We start from the raw sequence: 27,659 nt of genomic DNA, 5'->3' as shown, positions 1-27,659 counted from the left end.
TCAACCTCTTCTCTAATCAGAGCTCTGTGCAGATACCCAGGTATTGGACAGGCTTACGTTTGATGTATTTGGTTTGTATTTTACAAGCTTTGTTTTGGTAAAGGGCTTGTTGACTGATGGGAATCCTGAGTGTTTACTCATTTAAATGGCTTACATTCAGTGCTTCTAGGCTCAGAAAAAATGGGCTTATGCCAGCTCTGTCCTATTAAAAATGACGATTAGTCTGAATCATCATCTGATTTTTATCACTCGTATTTCCATTCCTTATCTGGAAGGAGAACAATACACATTATAGGTTCATTTTTTTCATCTTCTGTTATCTGCAGCAGGTAATGGCTTCCAAAAAGAGGAGTTCCTCTGGTTCTGACCTACTCCTTTACCTACGATTGGTGCCCCTTGCTTTCCCCTTGGCTGTATGCTCCCCCTGCTTACCTCCTCAGACCATGTCCTCTTTGAGCAGATTCAAATAGCTAACCAGACATAAAACTAACTCAGAAAAATGAAATGGAAGCACTTTTGCTGCAGTAGAAAGCTGCATCAGCTAACAAAGGGCTTTGAGTGCACTAATGCCAGGAGGGAGCTGGAGGAAGCAGCAGTATTTTCTCCTTCCACCACAAAAGAGCTGGTGGTTGGGTTCAGTTCTGTTGGAGGATCACAGCTTGGAGAGCTTCTCTGTTCTTTGACTTGGCTCACGAAGTAGCAGGATAACCACACATTGAAATGGGGGAAGTTGCTGTGATTGCAACAGCCAGCAAAGGGGTCAGGCTTGCCCAGACACCTCTGAATTTATTCTGCTCAGCTCCCTTTCTTGCTGTTAGGCTCTGCTTTTTGCTGAGTTAATTCTCTGCTACCTCAGTGAGTTGAAGCCCTTCCTAGAGGGATTCCCTGAATGCTGGTGCTGGCACTGAGAGCAAGCAAAGGCAAGGAGGTGGCTGTGCCACGCTCCTTTTTTTAGTGCCACCACATTACACACTTAGTCCTCTCCATCCAGTTGAACCACACCGTTTCATTAGCATCGGGCTGCAACTCTGTCTTAGTCTTGGGAATTGTTGGGACGATAACAACCAAGTGAGAAAATATATCTTGATAGTCCAGGTGGAGGGAAAAAGGGAGGGGTGGGGAGACGGGAAGGGCCTCTCACTTGCTTTATTCATTCTGTGTAGCAGTGTCCATTTCTGTTGTGTTTCACACTTTGGATCTCATAATATGCTTAGGAGTGGCTGCTAACACAGAATAATGTAATAACTTGCACTGTTCTCTGTCATCTGAGTTGGTTCTAACAATAAGTATGCTTCAATTTTGGTTACTTAATTTAATTCATTAGCTGGCAACCAACAAGGCAGAGCTAATATCTCCTTTTTTTCCATTTAAAGCATAGAGCCTGAGTTGACTTTGATGGATAATCCAACCCAAAGTTTAAGAACAGAAAATTACATCCTGAGGATAGTCAAAATATTTATTAAAGCAATGGATCTACTTAAACCCGAAAATTTAATAAGATAATTGGAATGCATTAATTTGCATTCATCTCACAGTCTTTTCCTCCAGCTTTAGCACTACAAATTATTTTTCCATTATATAGATATTTTGGTAACACAGGCATTTAAATCTAGATACCTTATCCTGTTCATTTAATTCCTACCCTTTTATCCTGGCACTTCTTGTTGGCCTTTTGGCCGAAATCAGTTACGTATCCAGCACTCTCATGGTACATTATCTTTCAGGTGTACGAACCGGGCTGATCCAATGGGTTTGTTCATCTGTGACTACACTTCTGAATTACTGTCAAAATAAGCTAACTTATTTGCATCTGCCTAATGCTGCATGAACTAGCAGTATAAAATACTGTGATACTAACCTTATTGTTACTGGAAACTGATCTATGAGCAAGATTACAGGGTTTTAGTCCTAGAATAATGTAGTTTTATGGAGTAATCAGATGATGTGGAATGAGATCGAGCTGTTAAAATAGATGATTCTTTGCTATCTTCAGATCAAAGAAATGGTAAGAAAAAATTAGGTATGACAGACCAGGAGGTGATTACTAGTGGTGCGGGGTTACCTTTAGCTGAACACATATTTGAAAAAAGTCGCTCTGACTTTTTTTTAAGCCTTCTCCTGTTGTTTCCAGGAGAATAATAGGATTTGGCAGCATTCCTCTGGAAATCAATCATTACAGCTTGGGTCCGAAGCCAAATGAAATAGATAAAAATTTCTTTGACTGCCCAAGGAGATAAATCCCTGAGTGTGGTGTGTAGTCGTGGTGATAAAACCTGTTTCATTGCTAAGCTTTTTTTAAACGCCGCTGTCACACGAGGATTGGGGAGAAGCTTCAGAACTGTAATCGCGAGCGAACAGACCTGTACCGCAGTGGGGCTCTTCTGCCTCTCTGCCGATACGGTCACACTTCCTGAAGCATAATTTAATTTTGGTATTTGTTTCATAGGTTGTTTTTTTTCTCCACCTTTTTCACTGTTGATTTATTTTTCCTTTGTTACCCTTCTTTTATAATCAGTGATTTTCCTTTCTGGCCTTTTATGATGTTTACACAGATTTGCCCAAAGGCTCATAGGAAACTCTGCCTTCATGTAGAGAATATGAAATGTGCTATGAGGTAGGGGAAGTGCTTTGTTAAAGCATCTTTTTCAAAAAAATCACTATAGACTACTGTCAACAGCTTCTGTTTCTCTTAAGTCAAGTGCCTTTCATTGAGAGTCTGGTCTGTTATCTGACAATAACCTTTGTGCATTTGAGACAGCAATGCTCGTACATCGTCATTGTAACGAAAAGGCGTGATTTCCACCTTCTTTCTAAAGCAGTACAGCTACAGCTCTACAGCTGGATTTAACCTAGATGTAAAGTAACCCTTGTTTAAAGGGGCACTCCATTTCTCCATGCTGTAAATATAACTATTCTCCCAATCAGGGTCATAAATATAACACCCCAATAAATGAATGCTTTCTCTTCCACTGCATGAACAATTTTACTCCAGTTCAACAAGCTCTGGTGGCAGCCTCATAAAGCTCTGGGGGTACTGGAAGCTGCCACTGGTGACTCTCAGTGTATTTGGTGCAGAATGTGATGACCCTGAGAGTCAGCAACAGAATGCACCCAGTTGTAGATTTATAAAAATCTATACCGGATTGTCATAGCAAGGATAAGAAGGAGTTTATCAGAATATTACAGGGAGAGGATCCAATCCAGATGGTGCACCTTTCCTCAGTTTAAAAGTAGAACTGTTCAGATAGCCCACTTAATTTCAGTTGGGATCAGAAACAGAAAATGGTCAACTTAAGGGAAGGTATGTATTGAAAGCTCCTGATGATTTGTTTTAACATGTATCTGGTAGTGGAAATCGTATTTTTGTTGTGACTGGAACTATGAAGTCCTTAATCACCCATTTTTGATCTCATATTTCTGGGATAAAGGTACAGATTTTTGCATAAGAAGCTGATGCTTGTCAGCTGATAAAAGTATCAGCTCGCACCTAATCATATCTTTAATTCCACGAAATTCAGATGTGAAATCTCATCTCTGTCCAACAACTGATAAAGCTGTTTTGGTCCAGGGAGACATTCTTGGTATATGAAGGTATTAACATCTGTCATCTTGTCAAAATTAGGTTTAGACAGAGCAGATCACTTCTCTGAAAGTGAGATGTCTAGATTTCCAATGAGACCTAGCATTTGTAGCACGACTTAACATTAAAGTCACTCCTTTCAGCCTAGTATGAGGTGGAAATGATAGTTACAGCAGTTGACTGAATGCCTAGCTGGCTTCATAGCAGAATGTTTGACGAGTTGTTATGGGAGCTCTCCGTGTGGGAATTCCCGACAGTCGAGGAGGTTCCCTGGAGGTGCATAGGTACTATTTGTGTGCCTCAGTGTGTTGGTTGCCAAGCCTGGGAGGATCAGGAGACAGCTCTGTGTGAGAATTTGGCAGAACAGCAGTTCAGGGAGACTTGGTCAACCCAGGTGAAAACACCAGGGACCGTTGTTGCCATCCAGACAGCAAACAACTGTTCTGCTCAAGAGCTTCTACATGTGAGTGTCACTGTATGCAAAATATCCCAGTAAATTAGGGTTTTTAATCAACACTCCGTCTCTGTACAACGCTAGAGAAAAGTTACATCATGGTATGAAGTTATACTAAGATTTGAGGGCTTTGTCTCAGACCTTTTAAGTTTGGTTTATGTACCCTTGCAGGTGTGATCCTGCATGTGGCTTCTCTTGAAACCAAATAATGCAATAGAAGACATAGTTCTGTGTGATACATGTGACTGATTAGAGATGGCATATTAATCTGCATCAGTGGAAGAACATCCATGAGTGAATTTTGTTAATCAGTTGCTCGGTGCCTGCTAAATATTATTGCTGATGCCCTGTAACAAGATTTAGTGTTATACTGGTTTCACCAGTTGAAGATGCCAGTTTGTCTCAGATCTCGTCCATAAAGAGGTCGAGGATATACAAAACACACGTACCCAACTCTCTCCTTTCTGATAAGGACTGTATAGAGCCTTCTGGAAAATCCTCCTTGCAACTTAAAACTCTCATTGCAACTTTTGAGCTAGAAACGCCCCCCAAGTTGCAAATATTCAGTGGCTTGGACAGTCAGGACACTTTTGTTTAAAATGTACATGTTTCAGCCTTGCATTGAGCATCCTTGCATGCAAGTTTGGCTGAGAGCCTTAATGTCAGTGGATAAAGACAAATCTGTCAGGTTTAATTATCTGTGCAATATAACACCATGGAGGGAAATACTCTCCTCTGGTTCCTAATCCTCCTTATCTTTGGTACATGTTAAAGCAGAAAGGCTGAGTTTCTTTCATAAATTGCTGAAGCTTATTACAATGGGAAGCCTGTCACCCATGATTAAATAGCAATGCAAGTCTGCTTTAGGAATAATTACTTTGAAAATGCATGTAGGTAACAAGGTTGCATTGTGCCTCATGTATCTCGACAGTAGGCACAGGGCCTGCTTTCAGATGCTGCACTGTTGTCATGCCTGTGCCACTTCTGAAAAAATAGGTACAGACTTCTATTATTTATTTTTTTTAAATAAAGCAGTAACAAGAATCATATCAGTTGTAAGAAGTTAATTCTTACTGTCAGTACTTACATGTGTAATGTTTATTTTTTAAATAATTTTGGGGGTTTTTTTGATTCTGAACCCCCCCTTTTTTTTTTTTTTTCTACAAGTGCAGATATTCTAATTAAATAAAATGCAATAATGGAAGCAGTTCTGTGTGGAAATAAGCTTTTCCAGAAACTATTGCAAAGGGTGAATATAAAAGGAATATGGAAACTTTTGGAAGGACTATTATCAGCACTGAATAATTGCTAAGTAAGGTATCCTGAGACAGCACAAATGTAGAAGTGACTGAATTACAGTCAGTGCCCATTTCTTTTCATTAGTAGGACACATAACTTGGAAGGAGTTGTGATTTCACATTAAGAGGAAATTACTAGACTGTTAAAATGCTTCTAAATACTCTAAATCATTTCCCCTGTAATGCACTGAGTCCTGGCCAACACTGAATACTCAGCCCTTGAACACAAATTTGATGAAGATTCAAAAATCATTTGATGAGGGTTCAGAGGAATGAGCTGTTCACCAACCTTGTAAACATTTGTCAAGCTTCATCCCAGACACATCAGTGTCTGCTTTACCGCATGCGTAAGGGAGCAGGAAGACCAAAAGTCAAAGTGGCACCTAAAGAAAGAAGGTTTACGCTTCCATGGTTTTTACAGATTGGGATAGAAGATCATTGCCCTTTAAAAGCCAGGCTGATATTATTTATTTTGAATGTGAATTGGCTTTAGAGCTCACCTGACCCTGCAGACCCTTTCAAAATGCTGACCTGTTCAAGAACCAAGAAGAGCCATTACCCTGCATCAGTTCCTCTAAAACCATTGTCCACTAGTTCAGGCCTGGGACTTGGCGGTCCTGGGCTGGAGCTCCTGTTTTGCTCTAAGGGGCTGGTGTGCATGTGGCCCTCTAGGACTGTCAGGAAGATAAATACGGAGATTTTGCAACAGCTGTATATTAAGACTTGAATTAGAAAGGGGTAGTAGACAGTGAGAAATAGGTCTATTAAATACCTACCAGATCAGCTTTAGGGAGCTTACAGGAGATCAGTCACTGCTTTTCTTAATCACCTGTTAAATCCTCTCTTTAGTTTGTTGATATCCAGAAATCTAAACTGATACCTATTTTTAGATATTTATTTGCATCAGATACGAGGCCAACTAACAAACAGTCTCCAGGGTTTACATTCATCTTGATTCCAGTTTGGATTGGCAACTTGACTGTTTTTAAGAGCAGAATTTTTGAGCCCCTGGAACGCCCTCCCAAAGGAAAACTTTGCACCACAGGCATTTAAAATGGGAACTGCAGCAGGCTCGACAGAGACCTTAGACAGCATCAATCCTCCCCTGATTGTGCAGTGCACAAATAATGACTCCACCGGTTTATTTCTGTGTCTGTCTCCCACAGCTTAATGATTGTGGGCCCTGTGCCCCTTCTGCTGTAGTTTATGCTCACTCTTTTTTTTTTTTTTTTTGGTGCTGCTTGGGAGCAGGGAGGGTGGATGCAGTAGTTAATGGCAGGTATAATGTTCTGGTCCTTACAGAATCAGATGTCACTTTGACATTTTTCTGACTCACTTGGTGCCTTTGTGTCATCTGCCTTCATAAGCCCAAGGGGCAAGACTTGCTTCATTACTGTAAAGGGAGTTTCAGGTATGTAATTAGCAGGTGCTATGTTGGCCTGGTAACCATTGAAGTACTAAATTAAGAATCAGCGGAAAATTGAATTACTCAGATGTATAATGGTTACAAGGATCGCTTTTCTCACCTGTCAATTGCAATCTGTTCCACTGGCAAAACCAAAGTTTGCTGGCAGAAGGATGCAACCTTTGCTGTTAGCTCCTATTAGATGATGTTGCAGGAATTTATTGAAAAGTGCATCAAAAAGAAGAGTCTGCCCCTTGCTGTTTTTTCATGTCACCCCAGTACCTGTATTAGTACCAATATACTAATTCCAGTTCTCAAGAACATATTTATGCTTCGCTATTTTAGCTACCTGTTAGCATTTACATGCTCTGGTTATTTGCTGCAGAACAATTTTGGCAATAGGAACTGGGTAGTGCTCAGCCTGCCAAGACTATTTAGATCAACACTCCCATATTTATTTAAATATCCTTCATTGATGACAGCACTAGGATTGTCAAATTTTTCTGCAGCAAAGATCCTATATGAAAAAAGTGGCATTCTGTCCCATTTCTGAGTGCTGCATGAAGAAAATCAGAGTGGCTAGCATGTTGGACTTGGCTGCTACTACACTCTTTACAGTGAGGTTTGCTCCATTTTTCCATCATTTTATTGGCTTCTATCAAGGCTCAGGCAAATAGAGGCATCTGAAAATAGACTAGTCAAAGAGTTGATGCCGCCTGTCACAAGTAATTGTCAGCTAATGGGATTCTGGTGTGGGCTATTTGCTGTGCACACAGTGGCAATGACTGCAGGTGATAGAGAGTACAAACCAAATGGCTTTCGTTTGTGGTGAAAGAAGGCTTGACGAGTCTGCTCCATCACTTGTGCTGGCAGCAAATGACACCAACTTGGGTGGGAGTGTTGATCTGCTCGAGGGCAGAAAGGGTCTACTGAGGGGTCTGGACAGGCTGGATCCATGGGCCGAGGCCAACTGGATGAGGTTCAACAAGGCTGAGTGCCGGGTCCTGCACTTGGGTCACAGCAACCCCGTGCACGGCCACAGGCCTGGGGAAGAGCAGCTGGAAAGGTACCTGGTGGGAAAGGACCTGAGGGGGTTGGTCGACAGCTGCTGAATATGAGATGCTGAATATGAGGAGAGGCAGGTATGCCACAAACTCATTTCCATGAGAGACAAGGAAAAAGGTAGAGTACGGGTTCTGCACGTGCATTGAGGGGGGAAATGGGGTGCACCACCCCTTGTCCAGTTGAGTTGGTGGTCATGCTCACCTGCCCACCAATGTTTTTTCTGCAGTTCCCACAGATTTTTGCTGACTTCATGCTTCTTGAGCAACAATCTCTTAGCAGGCCTTGTCACCTCTTTGGGTTTAGACAGTGGAGCTGGTGCTTAGTGGTCCTTGTGCTCGATGAGAGACGTGGTTTCACTCAGTCCAGGTTTCCCCCCTTTGAGATTTATCTGAGGAGTTTGTCAATACAACTGCAAGGGAGTGGGGGATGCAGCATTCAATACACTCCCGCTTCCTTGGGGGACATTCCTTAGATAATTGCAAAGGCCACAGCTTGTCCTCAAGGTTTTCTGTGTCAAAGAATGTCTGAGGCTTTCCTTCTTTCAGTTCCTTACAGTGTTTAATGAACACGGGTCCTTATTTTTTGGTTTAGTGAGCCTTTCTTTTCCTTGGACTTTGAAGGAAAAAATATTGTAATTAGATCAAAGCTGTAGAAAGAATCACTGAAAATTAAGTGTTCATTCTGTGTGTAGTAAAGGATCACTTTTAAAGGTACAGTGTGCACCTCTGAAAAAACCAAACAGGAATAGCTGAGCAACTGGCTGTACTCTCCCACCTTTCCTACTGGCGAAAATACTTTGGACCATCTTCCCATACTCCTTGTGGATATGCTCTCTAGACACAGGGAATACTCTACCACTGCTACTTACTGTCCCATTTTCTGGGACATCCACTTTGTCATCTTGGCATTTAAGTCCAGATCTATTCTGTGTGTCTTTGGAGCTAGTGAAAGGTATCATAAATTTAAATGGCTGTCAGTTGTATAATGTCACCTACAAAAGTTAAGAGACTTAAATCTCAACTTGTTTAACATTCTTAACATGCAGTTTTTGAAAAAAAGCTGAAGAAAATCTCTGGGCATTCAAAGTCTTGGCTTACTCTAAACTTTGCCTCAAACCAGTTCTTTTAGTTCCATTGAAACTTACCCCACAACCTGGTTAAAGAAGGTCTTTGTTCACTGTGTAGGGCTTGTAGATCTCTGCCGACTCGCACAACAGCTGGCTTTTTAAAACATCTAGTAATGTGGTTCAAGTGCACTTTCCTCATGTGGTTTTGAGTTGTCTGAATACAATCTAGTGTAGGTTCCTTTAGAAGCATAAGCCACTAGTGTGTTACAAGAGATGGTAACAGCTGTTGTCTCTTCATCAGAGATCAAGGGAGAAATCTGATTGCAGAAGCAAGAAGAGTTTTAAAAAAATCTCAGAATGCTCCAAAACCTTCATTCAAACTGAACAATGAAATAAGATTGCAAAAGCTTATTCAGTGCTGAAAAGAGCATTTTTAGTGTTTGAATTGGTGTTTGACAGGGATAGTGGCAGCAAATGTCACAATTAAAATAGAAGGGTTTTTTTCAGAAGGAAAGGTATGATGGCACTGTGATGACTTCTATAAATACAAAGAAAATGTAACTCAAAGCAGCTGAGCAGTGTTAAGAACAAGGCTAAATCATCTTTAATGACAAGAAATCATTTTTGTAGGAGGCTATTATACATTAGTGTATAAGCTGAATGCCTTATATGCATGGAATGAGCCCTGAAAATCTAATTTTGTTTCTTTGCTATTTAACTATAAAGGAATAATTCCTTCAGCGCTATCCATTGTATCAGCAAGCTGTTACATCAGAAATAGTAAGAGAAATTTAGACTCGAGTCCATCTTGTTGTTACTAGTTGTACCTGTTGCTTTAAATGTATTTGCTGCTATGCTGCAGTTTGATCCAGAAATGATTTTACAGCTCCATATTATATAGGAATGAAAAAATTGTTTACAGTGCATAGCCTTAAATTGACTCCCCAGGTGCCAGAGTACTAAGAGAACAGAGCACTGACATCTTTTTTTTTTTTTTTTTAAATTTTCAATGCTTACTTCATTATAAAATTCTTAAAATACAGATTGGTCTGGTTTTGTTTCGTTTTAACATACTTTACTGGGAGTTTTAGAACACTCAAAACTAAAACCAGAAAAATGGTATCATGTGCAGCCACTCTGGCCTTTATGGGTTGGTTGTCTGTATATTGGATCCATGTGATGGATTACGTAACCTTAATTTCATTATAAAGAAAATCACTCTTACCTTTTTCAGTATTTAGCATTTTTGTGGGACTTCTCACACTGGAAAGCAAAGTTGTGTGATGTTTAGGGAGTTCTAGCCTAGTACAAGGCAGACTATAGTTAAGGAGAGCTGCGACTTCCTCATGCATGACAGGTTTGTGCCTCAAAAACCCATTGTTTCTATTAACTTCCATGAAATCTTCAGCTACCAGGGTACCTTGCCGAAAAATCTGTGACAGCGGAGATGCTGTGCAAAGCCAAGCCCAGCTTGGTCAGGGAAAAAGAAGTACAAAGCTCATGTTTTGCCATTCCTGTGAAACAATTTTATTGACAAGTTTCATGTGGATGCTGAGGAGAGGGCAGTTTTTATTTTTGGAAATTTGCATTCAGTGAAAACTGGTTTTAAACCTCAAAAGAAAGAATATATGACATAACAAAGAACCTTACACCAAGTGTGAAAATAGAGAAACACCCCAGTTTTAGTCAACCAGTCTCCTTTTAAAAGCAGCTGGAAAGGCAATAAATAAAATGAGTTGCAATCAAACCCCTTGATATCCATTTTCACTCTAATGAAGCTTGATGGTTTTTTCCAAACTGCAGTAAAGTAAAACTATAATTAATGTTCAACCAGCATGTGAATTGAATGCTACTTGTAATTACATCACCTCGGTAATGCAGTAGGATATTGCACATGACTGATTTTGGATTTTAACTGGATTTTTCTATCAGAATCACTCCTTATCAAAAAATGCATTGAGGAAAACTCTGTATGGCTGCCCGAGGCCTAATGTGTACTTGAAAGCAGTCAGGTTCATATTCAGCTCTGATACTGCTTCAGGATGTGACTTGGAAGAGCTATTTGGCCTCTTTATCATTTGACTTGAGGGGGGTGAGGCCCTGGCACAGGTTGCCCAGAGAAGCTGTGGCTGCCCCCTCCCTGGAAGGGTTCAAGGCCAGGCTGGACGGGGCTTTGGGCAACCTGGGCTAGTGGAAGGTGTCCCTGCCTGGGGCAGGGAGTGGGACTGGATGGGCTTTAAGGTCCCTTCCCACCCAAACCAGTCTGTGATTCTGTGATGACTTCCTGAAAAGTGAAACGAAGAGACTATGTGCTGGAGAGTCAGGAAGTAAATCAAGATTTTCTTAAAAAATTTTTTTCTTAAATTTGGTAGTACGTAGCAGCCTATGTCTTGCTACTGGGACCTGTTTTGCAAAGAAGTAGTAACATTTTTTCACTAAGTAGTACTTAGGTGCCTAAAGAAGCAGATAGGTGTTCAGAGAGATTTAGAAAATATCTAAACAGATTAGGCACTTAGACTTTTTTGTCTCTGTGTAAATTAGGTGTTTGACCTACTTCTGCAACTTAAAACTGTAATGGACTCCTCCATAACTTTGCAGTTCTGGTCTCAAAACCACATTTTAGCAAACCCATAAAGCATTTCTGCAAACTAATTGGGAAAGTGGAACAAAAATCATCCCTCTTCTAGAGAAAGTTGTTTTCAGGGTTATTGCTAACAAGCAGTAGCCTGTAAGAGCTGTAATAGCACAGGAACAGCAATTCGAATGGGAACATCTTTCCTGATAAGAAAACTTAGACTTCATCAAACAGGAAGAAATGATTGTTAGGGTAACTGGCTGCAGATTTCTGAGCTTACATGAGACTGCTAGGAACAGAGATGGTAAAGCTCCTCCCAGCTGGTGGGCTCAACCTCTTTCCTATCGCTGTCTCCAGCAAGTTGCCAGATTGTGGGTTGCCTGCAGCAGCCCTGGGCATGCCACATCCAATATGGGTCGATATGCAGACATCTGTGGGTGATATTCCATGTTGGACATTGGAAGGTTATTTGAAATCATAAATAAGTGTAGTTTCTGCTTTTCATAACTTGAAAGGCATGAAGTGAAAACAAGAATGAAGTGTCTTTTTTAGTTTCTCTCAAAAAAAAGAAAGTCAAATGATCCTGTCTCCCCCCTACCAGCCTTAGTGATCTCCTATAAAGGTGGGATAGATCCCCAGTGTCAAAATCCCTGTAGCTTTTGAAAACTCTTTGGTTTGGTGCCATTCAGTTTCTGATTGCATCTGACAAGAGTACAGCTTTTCGCCTGTAGAGTGGGTTTTTTTCTAGAAAATTAAAAGTCCTTTAAAGTTGGCCCTACATCTAGCATCTTTTGAAAATTGTGTTCTATAGCTATTTCTCATACTTGCAATCCACAATCTCTAAGGAATTTTTTTGCTGCTGCAAGTCATACGAAATTCAATGGTGATGTTTGACAGTGGAAGTATTTGAGGCTTTATCTTCTGAAACAGCTTGCAAAGGCGTGTAATGAAGAAGTCACACAAATAATTTCAAGATTTTCCTCAGTTTGCCTGTAGAACAGATTTGAAATTAGATTTTAAAAAATTATAGTTAACATAGCTTCCAGTAAAAATTTTGGTGGAAAAACTGTCTTGAAATCCCACCCAAACATTTCAAAGGACTGTGTATACGGTTTCTCATGGAAACAAAAATGTTGTGGGATGCTTTGCTGAGCAAAATAAAGGGAAGGGTTTTTTTCAGGTGATGGTTTACAAGGATAGGATTATAACCCTGACCACAAAGTGACCACAAAGTAAAATAAGACAGTCACTTATTTTTTAGGATTCTGTGTAGAACTCTGGAACTAATAAACGAACTACTGCGTGAGAGTGCGTTGGTTTTTTTTTTTTTTTAGAGATCAGTCTGGAGTGTGTATCCACTGTAAGCATGTAAGACACTTCTTTTTCAGACACAGCAAAAAATTACCCTCAACGAGCAGAATAAGCGTGGCCTGTCTTTCAAACCCGCCTCAGCAGAGACCCCTGGGGGTCCCTCACAGACGTATGCCAATGGTGTGCCCAGACAATTGTTAAATCATCACTGTGTTTGGCATGCTTGTTTTCTCCTTCTGATGGCTACTTTAAGGAGGTCAAGCCATACAGGCAGTGTTTTGAAGGATTCAGTCTACTAACAATATTTTGGCTTGTTTGCAGAACTCAAAACTAGTTCTGAATGCCAGGAGGTTTATGGGTGCTCAGGGTAAGAGATGTGATGGAGACCAACTTCGGATACTTCTGAAAATAACACATGAATACAGCGCTTCCTGCAGACTGTTGTATTTCTGCCTTTTTTAAAAGGCAGGTATTTTTTCCTCCGCTACTTATGCACTAGTTATAAATTGGTTTCTTCTGTGATTTGAGTACATAAGATTTATACTAAGCCAGCGCAGTAAAAATGAAGGTCTTATCAGTGAATCAGAAGTTGTCTGTAACACGTACTCAGAGAAATGAATCTTAAGGTGAATTTGGCTGAAATCTGTTAAAGAACGAGCAAGAAATCGTGGCTTGTGTTGATGGCATTCACCAATCTGACATAGAGAGTATCAGCTGATACACATTTTCAGTAGAAACAGATTTTTAAGTCCATATAATTTTCCTTTCTTTAGTGGAAACGGCTCCCATCAAACAGCTGTTCTCCCTGTGCCGCTCCTCACAGGGAAAGAAGTGGGACTTAACCTGTTAGAAATGGATTCAGATGCTACTTTCCACTCCTTGTCTAAGAATTCACTGAAATGCAATAATCAGTCTTAAAAATCAAATTCTTTACAAATCGCTTCAATTTAAAATAAATTGGTTTTGTTGAACATATAGCATTAAGTGTTCTAGAAATGCAGTAAATACCACTGCTGGTACAGTGAATTGCCAGATGTTCACATTTTTCTTTGAAAAATCTATGAAGTGCAATAAAAAAGAATTAATTCAAGTTACGTGATTTTCAAAGTTCAATCTCATGCTACGGTTTGTGACAGCTGTAAACTCTCACGAGGTGTCCGTCTCTGTTATAGCTGGGATACTGTGCCATCTTTTGAGGTTTGAGTGAATTTTAACGGGAAGTGAAAAAACCAGTGTGGGATTGGAGAAGCATCCTCACTGGAGGTGAGTGGCGAGCCCCCAGCTGACTGCAATAGAAATGGGAAGTTTAGATACGTGCTCAAATCTATGATCAGACCTCGAGGGTTTTTTGAGATGTTGCCATCGTGTGATACCGTAGATTGCAAGTTGCACACTATAGTGCTTTGGACGATGAAATTTTCTCTCTGCATTGTAGGGATGAGTAGCATCAATTATCAGTAAGATACTTCTGTACATGCAAACTGCTGCATATGCTGTGATAATCTAGACCCTAAAGGAAAGTACACACCTTTTTTTGAGACTGGTAGCTTTAACCAAACCAGGAGGACATACCCTGAAATGGTTAATGGCTTATTGTTATAATTAGGGAAAAATAGTTATGGCCAACCGCTCCTATTTCTTAAGCACCTTTAAAAAAGTGCCAATCCTCTAGATTTCTGAGGTGGGAGACAAATTTTTGAAAGATGCCTTGTGTACATAAAGGGAGGGAGACTCAATTATCATCCAAACTGAGACATTTAACTGTTCTGTCTTCAAAATCTGTATAAATAAGTGGGGTTTTTATGATGGAGGTGATAGAAAGTGAGTCTTTAGGCTATATTCCGTTGCTATTGTACCTTAAAAAGAAACTCGGTTATGAGATGACTTTACCAAAACAGGATTGAGAATAGGTCTTATTACTGTTACAGAGGAAATATAATCCTGGATAATATGTTTAATCTATAGTTAATATTAATTTTGCAAACTGAAAGAGGAGATATAATTTGATATCACCACTTAAGATTTTAAATGAGATAAATGATTATAATTATGTGAAAACCTACTTAAACATTTCCTGAACACATCACAGTTTGTATTATAGAAATGCAGAACAATCTTTCAGCAGTGAGATGACATTTCACATGCCATAAAATACTACCCAGATTGATGTGTTTTGAACATGAACTTTATTTGTTAAAATTAAGATTTCTCTTTGTTTGAGCTGACTTTGAGTTAGCCTTCAGTCTGTTTTTGGAGCTAAGATTGCAAGCTGGAAGTATTTGGCCAAGACTGGTAGTCTTTTATTGCCACTCTGTGTAGTACTGCAAGCTATATTATGGTGCTGTTGGAAAAAATGTATTTCTCCATCATTGCAATAATTTTTCTTAATGCACTGCTTAATGGTTTGACAAAACTTTTTTTTTTAGTCTGATTGCTCTGTTATTTTTTATGGTAGAAAAATATTTGTTCCACAAATAAATTAGAACAGAGTTTAAATGTAGATTTACACAGGGATATCAAACTTTCTACAGCGGAATTTATTAATCAGCAGTTAATGAAATTGTGACATGAAGGACATTATTTGGAGAAAAAAAAAATTCCCTTTAGCTCTAATTTCTAATAGGTAACAGTAAATCTTGCTTTTCCATGAACCATATCTGTGGACATTTTCTGCAGTGGAAGATAGTGCAAGCGGCTCTTGTTCTATGTGAAATAGCTCATATGATGATAAATGATAAATGGTGTTTAAAAACGTCTCTTCCCTTTTGAAAGAAAAACAGCTTGGCGAGAAAAGTAACAGAAGTTAGTTATTACCTGGCTGTGATTCTACAGTAAATGCAAATTAGCAGACCCCTTTGAGTTCTCTGGAGGTGAGTGGGATTTGCCCAGATGTGAGTGCTGGTGCTAGAAAGTGCTGTGGGATGAGTCTGTGCGAAGCTGCTCACCAGGGCAAGGAAACGGCTCCTAGTAGCTTTGCCTCAGCTTCCCACCTTTGGGACATCACCTCTGATCTTCAAAGCATGATCCTGACTGCAGAGCTGCCTTTCTTAGGGTTATTCTCCCCCTTTTTTAAGGCTGGTGTGCCCCTCTAAGTACGGTAGAAATAGTTTCTTCTTTGTGAGACTTGGTTGTCTAGCTGTGCTCCACTCAGAGATGCCACTGCTTTTACTAAAGGAGGAAAATACACATGAGGATGCTCTCCCAGTTATTGATTGCTTCTGGACACAATAATAGACTGAGAGCAGCATGACAGAGAGCTTCAGAGGATAACCTACTCTTCTCGGATCACCAGGGAAAATGTTAACTGTTGCTATTTTATATTAGTATTATTGTAAAGCCTACTTCTGAAAGGAAAAGAAGATTGAGGATTTTTTTTTTTTAAACAAATTGGCATTTATGAAATAATCTTTTGTCTGCAAGCTTTTGTAGAGCTCTGCTTGAATGCTGAACCTTTCAGTGACATTAGGTAGCTTTCCATTGCTTGCAGTCTTAAGACTTTGGCTTGGTTGCCAGCCTCCAGACAAAGAATGCCATATGAGAATTGCATCATAATGGTAAGAGCATTCAAGGTTTTGCCCAAATTTTAGCTATTTTATGTCTGAAATCAGGACCGCAGGAATAAGAATGAAAACTGAAATAAGTACAGACTTCTGCAGTGATTTACTAATACTCCTTTGAGCTAACTGCTTTCTAAAATCCCACCTCTGTGAGATTTTTACTTGATTCTATAGTTGTATTTGCTTCATGCAAGGTGAAATGGTACAGGGACTGTTTTGTTTTGTTTCCGTTTTGCCATGTGCTATCTGTAAAATATGGAGACTGAGCTAGAAAAGAGGAGCCAACCTATTGTATTTTGAGTGTTATCACTGACATTTCTTTTGCTAAACTTGATGTGTATAATCCCACTAGTATAGAGAAATTAGTATTATCAGTGCAAGGTTTTCAAACTGAAGCCTGACACATTAATTACACTTGATAAATAGTCTGGTCTAAAGATAAAACTTTCAACAATGGTATCCAGCAACCCATGTACAAATAATGAACACAGTTAAGTTAAACCATGATTATAACCAAGACTTTGTAGTATTCGCCTCAGCCTGGAATCTCAGTGTCCTCAGACAAGCACAGATGTACAGCAAGAAAACCTCTCCAATTTGCAAAGCAGAGACAGGCTCTTCCTTTCTCTCTGCTGGATGCAGTTTTTCTCCTGTCTACCTAATGGATATTCTTTAATATTTTAATAGCTGATTTTGTGTTTTCGTATCATTCCTTGATGTTGGTGTAGGTCTTGAATGAAAGGCACAGGAATATATTCTATCATATACAATTCTTTTGAGGAGAGACTTCATTTTGAGGGTTTGGTGGGTTTTTTTCCTGGTTCAGAATCTCCAGAGAGACAAAAAAGTAGATTTCTTGCTTGCCTCCTGTAGTTTGCTGTTGTTGTTACTGTAGAAAAATCATATGCTTAATCCACTTACTGCTGTAAAATACAAAGTGTGTATCCTCTGCCCGTTAGGTCGGATAATGTAAGGGGTCCTACACAATTGACCTTGCCTGGACTGTTCAATTGCTTTTGAACATGGCAAATATTTGCAGTTATTCTTTCATTGAAATCACTCCTCTGTGGCTCAATGTATACGTTTTTCCTGGTGATGGCATAGAGTTAACGATATTCTTACTGCAAATTTTTTGTCACAGTTCTCTGGCACCATCGGGTCCCAGGGATTCCCAGTGCCGCATGTTTTCTGGATCGCTGGAAAGTGCATCTCTAAGAAGGTTTTTAATATAAAACAGTTTCTTAGTGAGAAGAGACTTGGGACCTGTCCCCGTCTTTAAATAAGCATGAGTGTCCTCTGGCATGAATTTTCTGCTCCTCTGCTAATTCAGTAAACTCGCTTGATGAGCCAGTAGAAAGTTTGTCATTAAACAGCAATATCCACAGGGGTAGCTCATAACTCAAACCCCCCTGGGCGTGTGCACCTCAGCTCGGAGCCGAATCGAGGGCTTTTTCCAATGGGAATGGTTTGGGCACCGTTTCCTCCGGGCTCATCGCCCTGCCAGGGGCAGAGCTCTCCTGCAGAGCCTGGAAGGGGTTTCCAGGCTGAGCGGGCGCCTTGCCGTGCTGCCTGCAGGAAGGGGGGGTCCTGCCTAGCGTAACACCCCGGCTCCCGCCCCGGGGGTGCACAGCCCCTGTGCCGCAGCGCCGCAGCAGTACCCGGTGTTTTGCCGAGACTCGGGAATTTAGACCTTCTTTTAGCTTATGTTTGGAAAGGTGTCATGTACAGGTTACAACTACTGCACTGCACTCGCACCCAGGTGGATGTTAATCCATGACAGTTTATTAAATAGGCCAAAGCCCATACACAAGCTTGTTTTAACTATCTCACAAAATACAATCACATAGATAATAACTAATGCAGGCATAGGGAAGGTGATACAACCTGTCAACATTTCTTTTTCTCCATGGGTTTCCATTATGATGTGTTAGGGGAGATGTCCAGGGTAGTGGGAGGGTCTCAGGCCAGCTGAGGGGGAGCTCCAAGGAGGCCCTTCAATTTTCACAGAATCCCAGAATCATCTCAGTTGGAAAAGCCCTTGAAGCTCCTCCAGTCCAACCATGAACCTCACACTGACTGTTCTCAACTCCACCAGATCCCTCAGCGCTGGATCAACCCGACTCATCAACCTCTCCAGGGATGGGGACTCCCCCCCTGCCCTGGGCAGCCCATTCGTGTGGTGTTTTGTGGTAAGCAGGGAGGGTTGGCCTCAACTGGTCCCAAGCCAACAAGCATGACTTGACAAAAAAGGGAAGCAAGACCGACGTTGTCCCTCCAGAGATTTTTCCCCTGTCATACTGGGGCCCTTTCTGGTACCTTGTTTGGATATCTTACCCGCTAGTGTTGGTTTTACTTCATTCTCCAGTTGTTTTAACTTCCACTTCATGGGTACTTCCAGTGGCTGCTCAGGCTCCTGACACAAGTGCCAGGCCGCGAGTGCTTTCTGGGAGATCAGGCGAGTGGAGTGACAGAGGCATTTCTTCCACACTGCTGGGGCCTTGTCACTGTCAACCACAACCTCCACCCGGCTCCATCCTACAGTCTAGCAAAAAAATATTTGCCTGTCTTCAGTGGCTCTGGGTCTGGGGTCGTCTCCCACAAAAGGCCAAACATTTTATCCTGTATTTGGAAGCGCTATCCTCCTGGTAGAGAGTGAGAAGCGATCCCACGTTAGGGGAGCTCTGCTGGGACATGGTTGCTGTCCTCACAGGCACTGCACATAGTCTGTAGCGAGTATCCCCAGCAAATAGTTATCCTCAGTCTTCCAGATTATTTCATGAGAGTGTGCCTAAATTGTGCTCATCTCTACCAAACCACCGTAGTTCTACACCTGAGGCTGCTTTTATTGTCTCTTTTGGCGTGGCAAAGGTGCTGTGTTGCATGCAGTCAGTCAGACATGGCAAAGAGAACTTGCAGGGGTGCAGGAGGAGGCTGGGTTTGGGACACAGCACTTGCCTTCTGCTGCCTTATCCATAAACTCTGTTGTAAATATTTTTGTGTCTGTTGAATGGCACTATTTGCAGAAAAGCAAATGGGTCAGACAAAATGTCTTGCAGGCCTGTGAGCCCATCTGGCAGTGGCCTGGGTCAGATGTTCGAGGCACATGGATAAACACGCAAGAGTACGTATAGGGTGAGGTTTCCCACTTGCGTATCTTCCGTTTTTTCTGTTTGAATGTTTGGAGTTCAAACTCACGAAGCAATCACAAGAAGCTGAACTATTTCTGAAGGTCTCATGCCTTTAGAGCGGTACCAAATGGCTCTTGTCTCTGCCACCCAAATGCTGGGCTCTGCTTTTCACTTCTGTTCATAGATGTTGATGAGCCAAGACCTCCTGGTCGCTCAAAGCCATCCTCAGTGCAAAGCCTGGGGGATCAGAGAGGAAAGATGTGAATTCTAGTTAGTAGAGCAGTTTAACCCCTGCTGTGAGTTATGCAGGACACTATTTGGTGATGTTGGACATGAAAATTTCCTGTCCTGCTGAGGGATTATTAAAGCCAGCACAGAAATGCTTTCCTCTTTCTGTGAAAGACACTCCCCCCACTTTGAAATTAAGTAAAAGGTGAGGGAGAAGAGAAAGGAAATACTATGTCAGTGGAAATCTCTGATGCAGAAAACTTCAGAGAGTTTGATTTTTTTTAATATTTTCTATTATAGATTGAATTTTATCTTACAAAGTAAAAATAAACTCCACATCATTTGAAATGGAAAGCCAGGAACCTTTCCACCTAAAAATGACAGAACGTTGCAGTTTCCCAATCTTTAAAAAGTAAAATACCACAGGAAATATATCAAACCCAATGTTTCCTGCAAGTTGCTATTTCAGAATCAACATACTCAAAAAAAATACGTATGCTAATACCACTCTGAGCCAGTGCTGACCACCTGTTGTCCGATAAAACTGCCTTCTAGATAATTACAGTGTTTTTATGGTGCTCACAATCTCTTTGGTGCTAAAAGTTTGTGTAGTAGACTCCCTGTAAGCATGAAAATGGAGATTAATTTTTGGTTACATGCTGCACTATTAGCATCAAGGACCTATTTGTTCTTTCAGTAATGTGATTCTCAGTCTCTGGGATTCATCAGAGGGATTTATCAGTCTAATAAATACGTCCACTCTGTCTATAATTTTAATGTTTCCTGATTAAAATAAAGCTGTTTATCTCTCTTAGCTTCAGTGATTGTATGTAAACAGGGATTATCTACCCATGCATCTCATCCCCACTGCCAGTTTGCAGCACGTTCAGGCTTTCTTTGGGAATGACTATGTTGTGAGGCATGTGTCTGCCTAAACATGTGCAACTAGTTTAGAGTTAGTCTGAATACAGGAAAAAATACAGAACAGTCTGTTCGACTGTGGGTTTAGGTATATAGATGTAATTTATTATCAGTCACTATGTAACACAAAACCAGATCTTGTAAGGGAATGAAGAGTCAAACAAGATTTGTTTTGTGTCCATGTTGAAATGTGTCCATTTCAACACAATTTCTTTTTACCCCTTTTCCTCCAAAGGGTAATAAAAACACTTATACAATGTCATTTTTATTACTAAATAAACTGTTGGTAAAATCTGTGTGATAATAAAATAATTACTCCTTTGGGAAACAGACCTCAACTGTGAGAGGGTATAAATTATCCCACAAAATAATAAAGTGCAGACTCAGCACAGAGTGACTTCCAGTGAGAAGAGAGGAGCAACCTGTGGAGGCTTCGCAAGGAGCCTCAGGGATAAACTTGGACCTTGTGTAACTTGCTTTAAGCAGAGTCCTGTTATATTTTACATGTGATTAGCAGGTTATATGCATATGAAAATATGGACAAATTAAAGGCCTCGGACAAATTAAAGGAAGCAAAATGCTTTTGGGGCTATTAAGCAAAAAGATTGAACCATACATCATTGGTTTATGTATGTGCAGAGAAACATCACTGCATCCCCTCTGCTTGTATTCTTTCCTTAGCATCTGCTGCTGGTCTGTGTCAGAGGTAAGACCTTAGAAAGGATGGTCTGACCCAGTATGGGTTGCCTCTAGTCATTTGTCACTCCATGTATCAGCAATCAGGCAGTTTCATGCTCTCTTCTTACTTAAGTCTTACCAATCTTACCATTTTTACAGTTTTTCTCTACCGTACAGAGAAACTTCAGATTTTCCTCCTGTAGTAATGAGCCAGGATCTTGTTTAGCAACTTTGCATCACCCTTGGATAGCAAAGGAGTGTACTAAAAGCCTGCCCCTCTGAACAGACAGATGACCTGAGCCTGTCCTCTCCTACGGTTACTTGTTTTGCATGCTGGAGTGTTCTCTGTGCCCAGGTTTGTCGCCATAAAAACTTGTAGTGCTGGCTGTGTTATGGTTCTGGCAGAAGCAGCAGTGCTGTTCTCCTTTAAGTGAATGGTTTTGCTCAACACATCCAGTGCTGCCCAAGATTAATTAATTACACTGCAGATGAGAACTCCCAGAACTAGGTTTAGATTGGTGAGTTTTATGATGGCAAACCTTAAACTGCCGCAGTTTGGAACAGATGAAGATGTAACGTGAGGTTGCTCTTAATGCAGCGTGCAATTACTCATTCAACTGAGTGAAGCTTCACAGCATCTTTTTCAGGATTGTTCTCATTACACAGATTGAAAAAACTGAGGCCAGTGTAAATTCATAATTTATTTTCATTTCTACCCTTAATCCATTTGGATGAAACCAATGCTCTCCTTTTCATTAAAAAAAAAAGGGGGAAAAAAATAAAAGCCAGCTGTTGGCTTTTCTGAAGAGTTGCTGTGGGACAAGGCATCTCCCTGGAGGCTCCAGTCTGAGGCCGCTTGCTGAGACACCTGGCAGAGGAGGAGTTTGACCACCTCTGTATTTTTTTAAGGCTGTGTTGCCTAGCAGGATGGCTTTGTTAACAGTTACTGTAATAAATTCTAGGGCACTGAAGTTCTGGTTCAAAAGTCAGGTTTCTTTCCTTTCCCTCCAGCGTCCAATGTGCTGTGGGTCAATGACAGACACCACAGTTCATAGACAGCAGCCTGCATCTCCTGGCTCCTGCTGTAACGACAGGCTCCCAGTATTCAGCCACCTAAATGGTGCTAATCATCACTTTTAGCCTATAGGGAAAGGAGAATACCTTCTTTTTGCATGATATGCTCTGATGCAGTGCTTGAAACAATTTTTTTCTTTCCATATCTTACCCATTTTCTATTCCTTTATGTCTTGCCAGCTCTATTGACATTTGCAAAGACCTTTTACAATTTTTATGGGGTGTTATTTATAGGATTAGTAGAGATAGAGAATGTATTTTCATGAAAGTCTTACAGATTTTCTTATTAATATATTTAAATGCATTAATGCTCCCTGGCTTTTTCCTTCATCTTTCCCCAGCATGTCGCGTTTCTGCATTGTTTTCCCGTGATGTAATAATATTTTTTTCTGTTTTTTCCTCTTTTCTATGCTGAAGACACACTTACTTTTTCACGTCTTTTTCTCCCACTCTTTCCTTATCCTCCCTCTTGCCCTCTTTCCTTTGCATGCTTCCTTCTGATGTTTTTTGCTGCTAATGCCTTTTTTTTTTTTTCCCTGGGTCCTCAACTGTTTGCTTTGCAGTCCTTTTGCTGATCTACCAGAATTCCTATCATGTTTATTTTCTTGGCTTGTCAGCTCAGCGTGCAGACTGATCCCGTGCAAGCCGCTGGTCTGATCCTACGCTGAGCTCCAGAGGATTAGGCTGGGTAGCTGTAGTAAGGCGAGCGCAAATCAGAGCTTCACGGCAGCATAAGGCACCTTTTGCCTGCAGAGAAACAGAGAGAGCAGAGCTCTGCTTTTCTGCAGTTCTGTCTGCTGTATTCTCTCTTCTCCCCCACCTTAAGCTGGGGGAAGGCACAAAAGAGTTATGTGAACCACAGGTGGGCAAGGAGCTCTGTTAATAGATAATCACTGAAGTGGCTGTGGGAAAGTGTTTTATTTATCATTTGTGTGGAGATAATGTTGCTTTGCTTGCCTCAGATTGATATGTTCCCTTTCTCTTTCAAGAATATTCTTTTTGTCTGCTGTAAAGACATCATGCTATTTTCAAGCTGTTATTTAATTTAATTGTAGAGCTATAATGGATGATTTTGAATCAGCATTCAGTGTTCCTGACAGATGTACGTGAGGGCTAGAAGATAGCACTAGGTTAAGCTCCTCTTCCTTTGCAAACCTGTTATTTTTGCAGGTGGTAATGACCTGTTCAGGTGCTGCACATCTAAAAAATTCTTAGACTCTCTGCCAGTTTCTTGTTTAATAAATGATCACTGAAGAAATAGACTTACTTTCTAAACTTAAAAATACATCTTTTTCTCATTAGAGGCTGAACATTACATGTTGTGATTTGGAGAGCAGAGGCAAGACTTCTTAACCCTGCAGGAGACGTTGAGGCGTGAGGCTTTTGATCTGGTATTTTCAGTTGCGAAACGGAAATCATAACCTAGCTGCGTAGTCTGTTGTAGTATTTGAATAGATAAAAACAGACAGTGCTGAACTATAAGCTCACATGCTGGGACTGGTGACTGGCAGCCTGTTCACAAAGGTTCTGTGTAAGTGCTTAAGTACTAAGCCCATTAAGTAAAACCCCATTTCTTTCAAAGATTAGATAAGGGATTGCAGAATACTCAGGCACTCAGTTTCCGCTAGTGAACTCAACAAACCCAGTGGTTTTGGGGACGATCAAACTTCTTTGTGTTTGCATGTATAGAAAACTAATTATATGTAGTGATGCTATTCAGCCTTAACCTTATGCCATTTTCTGTGTGTTTTCTTTACATAAACAGTTTCTCCGTAGTTTCTCTAACGCAGCTTTATCTCCTGTAGTTATTGAAATTGTCTGCATCCTTCAAGGTGCTCTACAGCTTAATTCTGTGGAGTTGTTGATTTTGTTGAACCATCTGTGCTCCAGAATTCACCTAACCTGGTCAGCACTAGTAAGTTTTCTGATGTTGATTTCCCTGGAGAGGAAGGCTCGCACATCCTTGCTCCACAGCACAAAATTGAGCTGAAAGTGGGTTTCTATAGATGCTTGTTTTCTTTCTGAAAGCACTGGACATTTCTGTGTAATTTTTTTCCTGAACATCATCTCCAGCTATTTGGCTTTCTTAGCTTTCATAGATGGCACTGATAGTCCCCAGAGTGTGGTTGTGGCTCAAGCAGACAGATGTCCCTGAGCTGTAGAAGCTTTGTTAGCAAGACTGAAAAGCTGTATGTACCTTTGTTTTGCTTTTTTCTTTTTCAAACCAAAAACAATTAAGGATACTCTCCAGACAACCTGCTTTGGAGATGAGTATACCAGTCATAAAAACTTACCCAGCAGGTACAGGCTAGCGCTACCTTCTGAGGTGAGGAACTGTGCAAGGGAGCACTTAGAGGGTTTTTATGGCATAGATACAGTGTTTCGTGGGTGAATGTTAGGAGCCTCCTCACAAATACTTTGTGATCTGACATTATGTGCCGAGTACAGCAAGATATTCAGCACGTGTCTAACTGATGCACGTGCTTATAGCTACCCAATGAAACATCTTCCTAAGTGGAAGTGTCTGTATTATTATATCTGGTGTAAAGGACTAGAAAAAATTTAGTAAGGACAATTTAGTGCTCGACAAAATGCCTGTTTTGTTAGCACATTTGTTGCGTAAAGAAACATATCTTAACAAAATCCATCTACAACCTGGCCCCTAGATATTTTTCAGTAGTTTTTGAAGTATTTTGTTGCAACTGCTATGCTGATCTGAGAAAAAGGCCTTGTACACAATCCATCTTCAAAAGGAGCTGTATGTAGATTTGTACGATTCATTTTTCTACCTGTTCTTCTCTTAAGAGCTTTTAATTTTTGCACTAATTTGATATTTAGAGGTAGATGATGCTTTAAAAGCTTGTTTATAAAAAGTCAAAACAGAGCCTTTGCATGGAAACCTAAAGAGTTTTCATTAGCATCAAGGAAAATTTCTATTCCTGACCAAAATGAGAGCATCAGTCTCTTGTCATAGCAAGTAATTCGATGTCTAGAGCACTCAGCAGAGATAGGAAGGATCCCAGTCCAAACCCCTGGTCTAAATTTCACATTCGGAAGGGATTGAGACTTGTGTGAGCACGTCAGTAACCTAACTGTAACTGTTTACTCTCCTGGCTTTTTCCCCTTTGTTCTCCAGTGGTAGAAGTTCCCTGTTTTCACTTGCTCTTCAGTAACACTCTTGTGTAAACCTCAGTTTCATGAGATGAGGAGGCCACTTCCTGCGCAGCTCTGGTTGGAAGGCAAGGCACAAACATTTATCTTTAAGCTCGATGGAGAAGTGTTCACACCTCCTAAGTTTATTCATCCAACTTCATGACATTAGAAGCTACTGCTTTCAGTTTCTCACTGTATACTTCTTGGAATTGCACCAGGAGACACTGGAACTGTGAAAAGAAATCTGAATTAAAAGATGTAGTTCTCCCAGACAGGAACATCTGCAGTCCTTATGCCACCACAGGATCCTAAATCTCCAGAATATTTAACACTGAATGGCAGCAAGTCAGCAGAAGCTAGTGGCATCTGAGGTCTGCCTATAAGACAGGCATCAGAGCATCCATCTATTCAGCTGATTATAACTTTTGGATCTACCTTTGTTCCTTTTTTTGACATTAAAACAAGTTGTCAGGTAGCGTGCGGTGGGCTGTGCAGTATATACATATTTTTAAAGCAGGCATGTGAAGAGAACACACGTCATTTTAGGTTGCTAGCACCAGTTTTTCCTTTTCTCATGTAATTGCAAGAGAAATTTGATGGTGTTGCTTAGAGGGTGTAACTGATCTTCTGCAATGAGGCTTAAATCAAATAAAGTTTTATGTGAAGGGTCCCGCAGAAGAGCAACTTCATGTGAAGTCGGGACTGTAAAATTAAGGAGTTCAGTAAATGTGTTTCCCAGGTAGTATTCATTCTCAGCTGCTGTTTTAATTTTGTTGCATTGATCAGCAGTCTAGAGAATTTGTGTATGGCATCAGGATTTGGGTTGTTTTTCTTGCATTTGTATTCTGTGAGATGGTCTTGAGCTCTGGGCTGTGCACAGGGTAACCCTTCAGGGAAGAGCTAGGAAAACCCTGGTCTAACTTGAGCGCAGTCTAATTGTCTGCCTTTCCCGAGCAATGTTCTCTCTCTGATTCTGCAATACAATAACTCCAGGGTGCTCCATGAAGCCACTAGAAGGTGACTTCAAAACAGATGAAAGGAAGTACTTTCCACTGCTGGGACAGAGCTTCTGGAGCTTGTTGGAATTTTGGGAAGCAGATGTATCTGCAGCATCAAAAAGAGATTAAATAAGTCCCTGGGTAACAGGGTTGTACATATTTTTAAATGGATGAGGCAGGGGAGTAGGATGGAGTGGACTGCAGAAAACAGGCAGGCACACATGCTCTGTGTGAAAAGCTTCTCCCTAAATAGCTGGGGACAGTAGGGCAATCCTTCCTGATCACAAAGCAGAGATCTGGAAATCCTAGCCATAGTGAAAATACATGATTCTTATTCTCTCTTATGAAACATATTCCCAAGCCTGGGCAAGAGTAGCAACCACTTGAACTCTCCTTGAGTAAAAAAAACCTCCCGTTCGGTGCTTGGTCCTTACTGACCACAGGAGAAGTGAGAACTAAGGGCTTTCTCCTTAATGAACCTCCTGTCACGAAGCCCACCTTTGGGCTGTGCTTACCAGTGGGTTTAATGTTGAGCAGTTCTGCTTCCTGCTCTTCTTTTTGATGAAAGAACAGCAGTACTCACACAGTTGTTCTGCCTGCATTATCTGTAGTGTGAGTAACTCAAGAGTCAGCCTCTTCTTGTCTACCTTGACTTCAGTAAGGCCTTTGACACCGTTTCCCACAGCATTCTCCTGATGAAACTGACTACTCGCGGCTTGGATGGGCACACGCTTTGGTGGGTAAAAAACTGGCTGGATGGCCGGGCCCAAAGAGTTGTGGTGAACAGAGTTAAATCCAGTTGGCGGCCGGTCACGAGTGGTGTCCCCCAGGGCTCGGTTTTGGGGCCACTCCTGTTTAACATCTTTATTGATGATCCAGACGAGGGCATCGAGTGCACCCTCAGTAAGTTTGCAGATGACACCAAGTAGGGTGGGAGTGTTGATCTGCTCGAGGGTAGGGAGGCTCTGCAGAGGGATTTGGACAGGCTGGAGCAATGGGCTGAGGCCAACTGGAGGAGTTTTAATAAGGCCAAATGCCGGGTGCTGCACTTGGGCCACAACAACCCCCAGCAGTGCTACAGGCTTGGGGAGGAGTGGCTGGAGAGCTGCCAGTCAGAGAGGGACCTGGGGGTGTTGATTGATAGCAGGATGAACATGAGCCAGCAGTG

Source organism: Strix aluco, chromosome 5, assembly GCF_031877795.1.
Source record: "Strix aluco isolate bStrAlu1 chromosome 5, bStrAlu1.hap1, whole genome shotgun sequence".
In the NCBI taxonomy this organism is placed as follows: Eukaryota; Metazoa; Chordata; class Aves; order Strigiformes; family Strigidae; genus Strix; species Strix aluco.
This window is presented reverse-complemented; position numbering follows the sequence as displayed.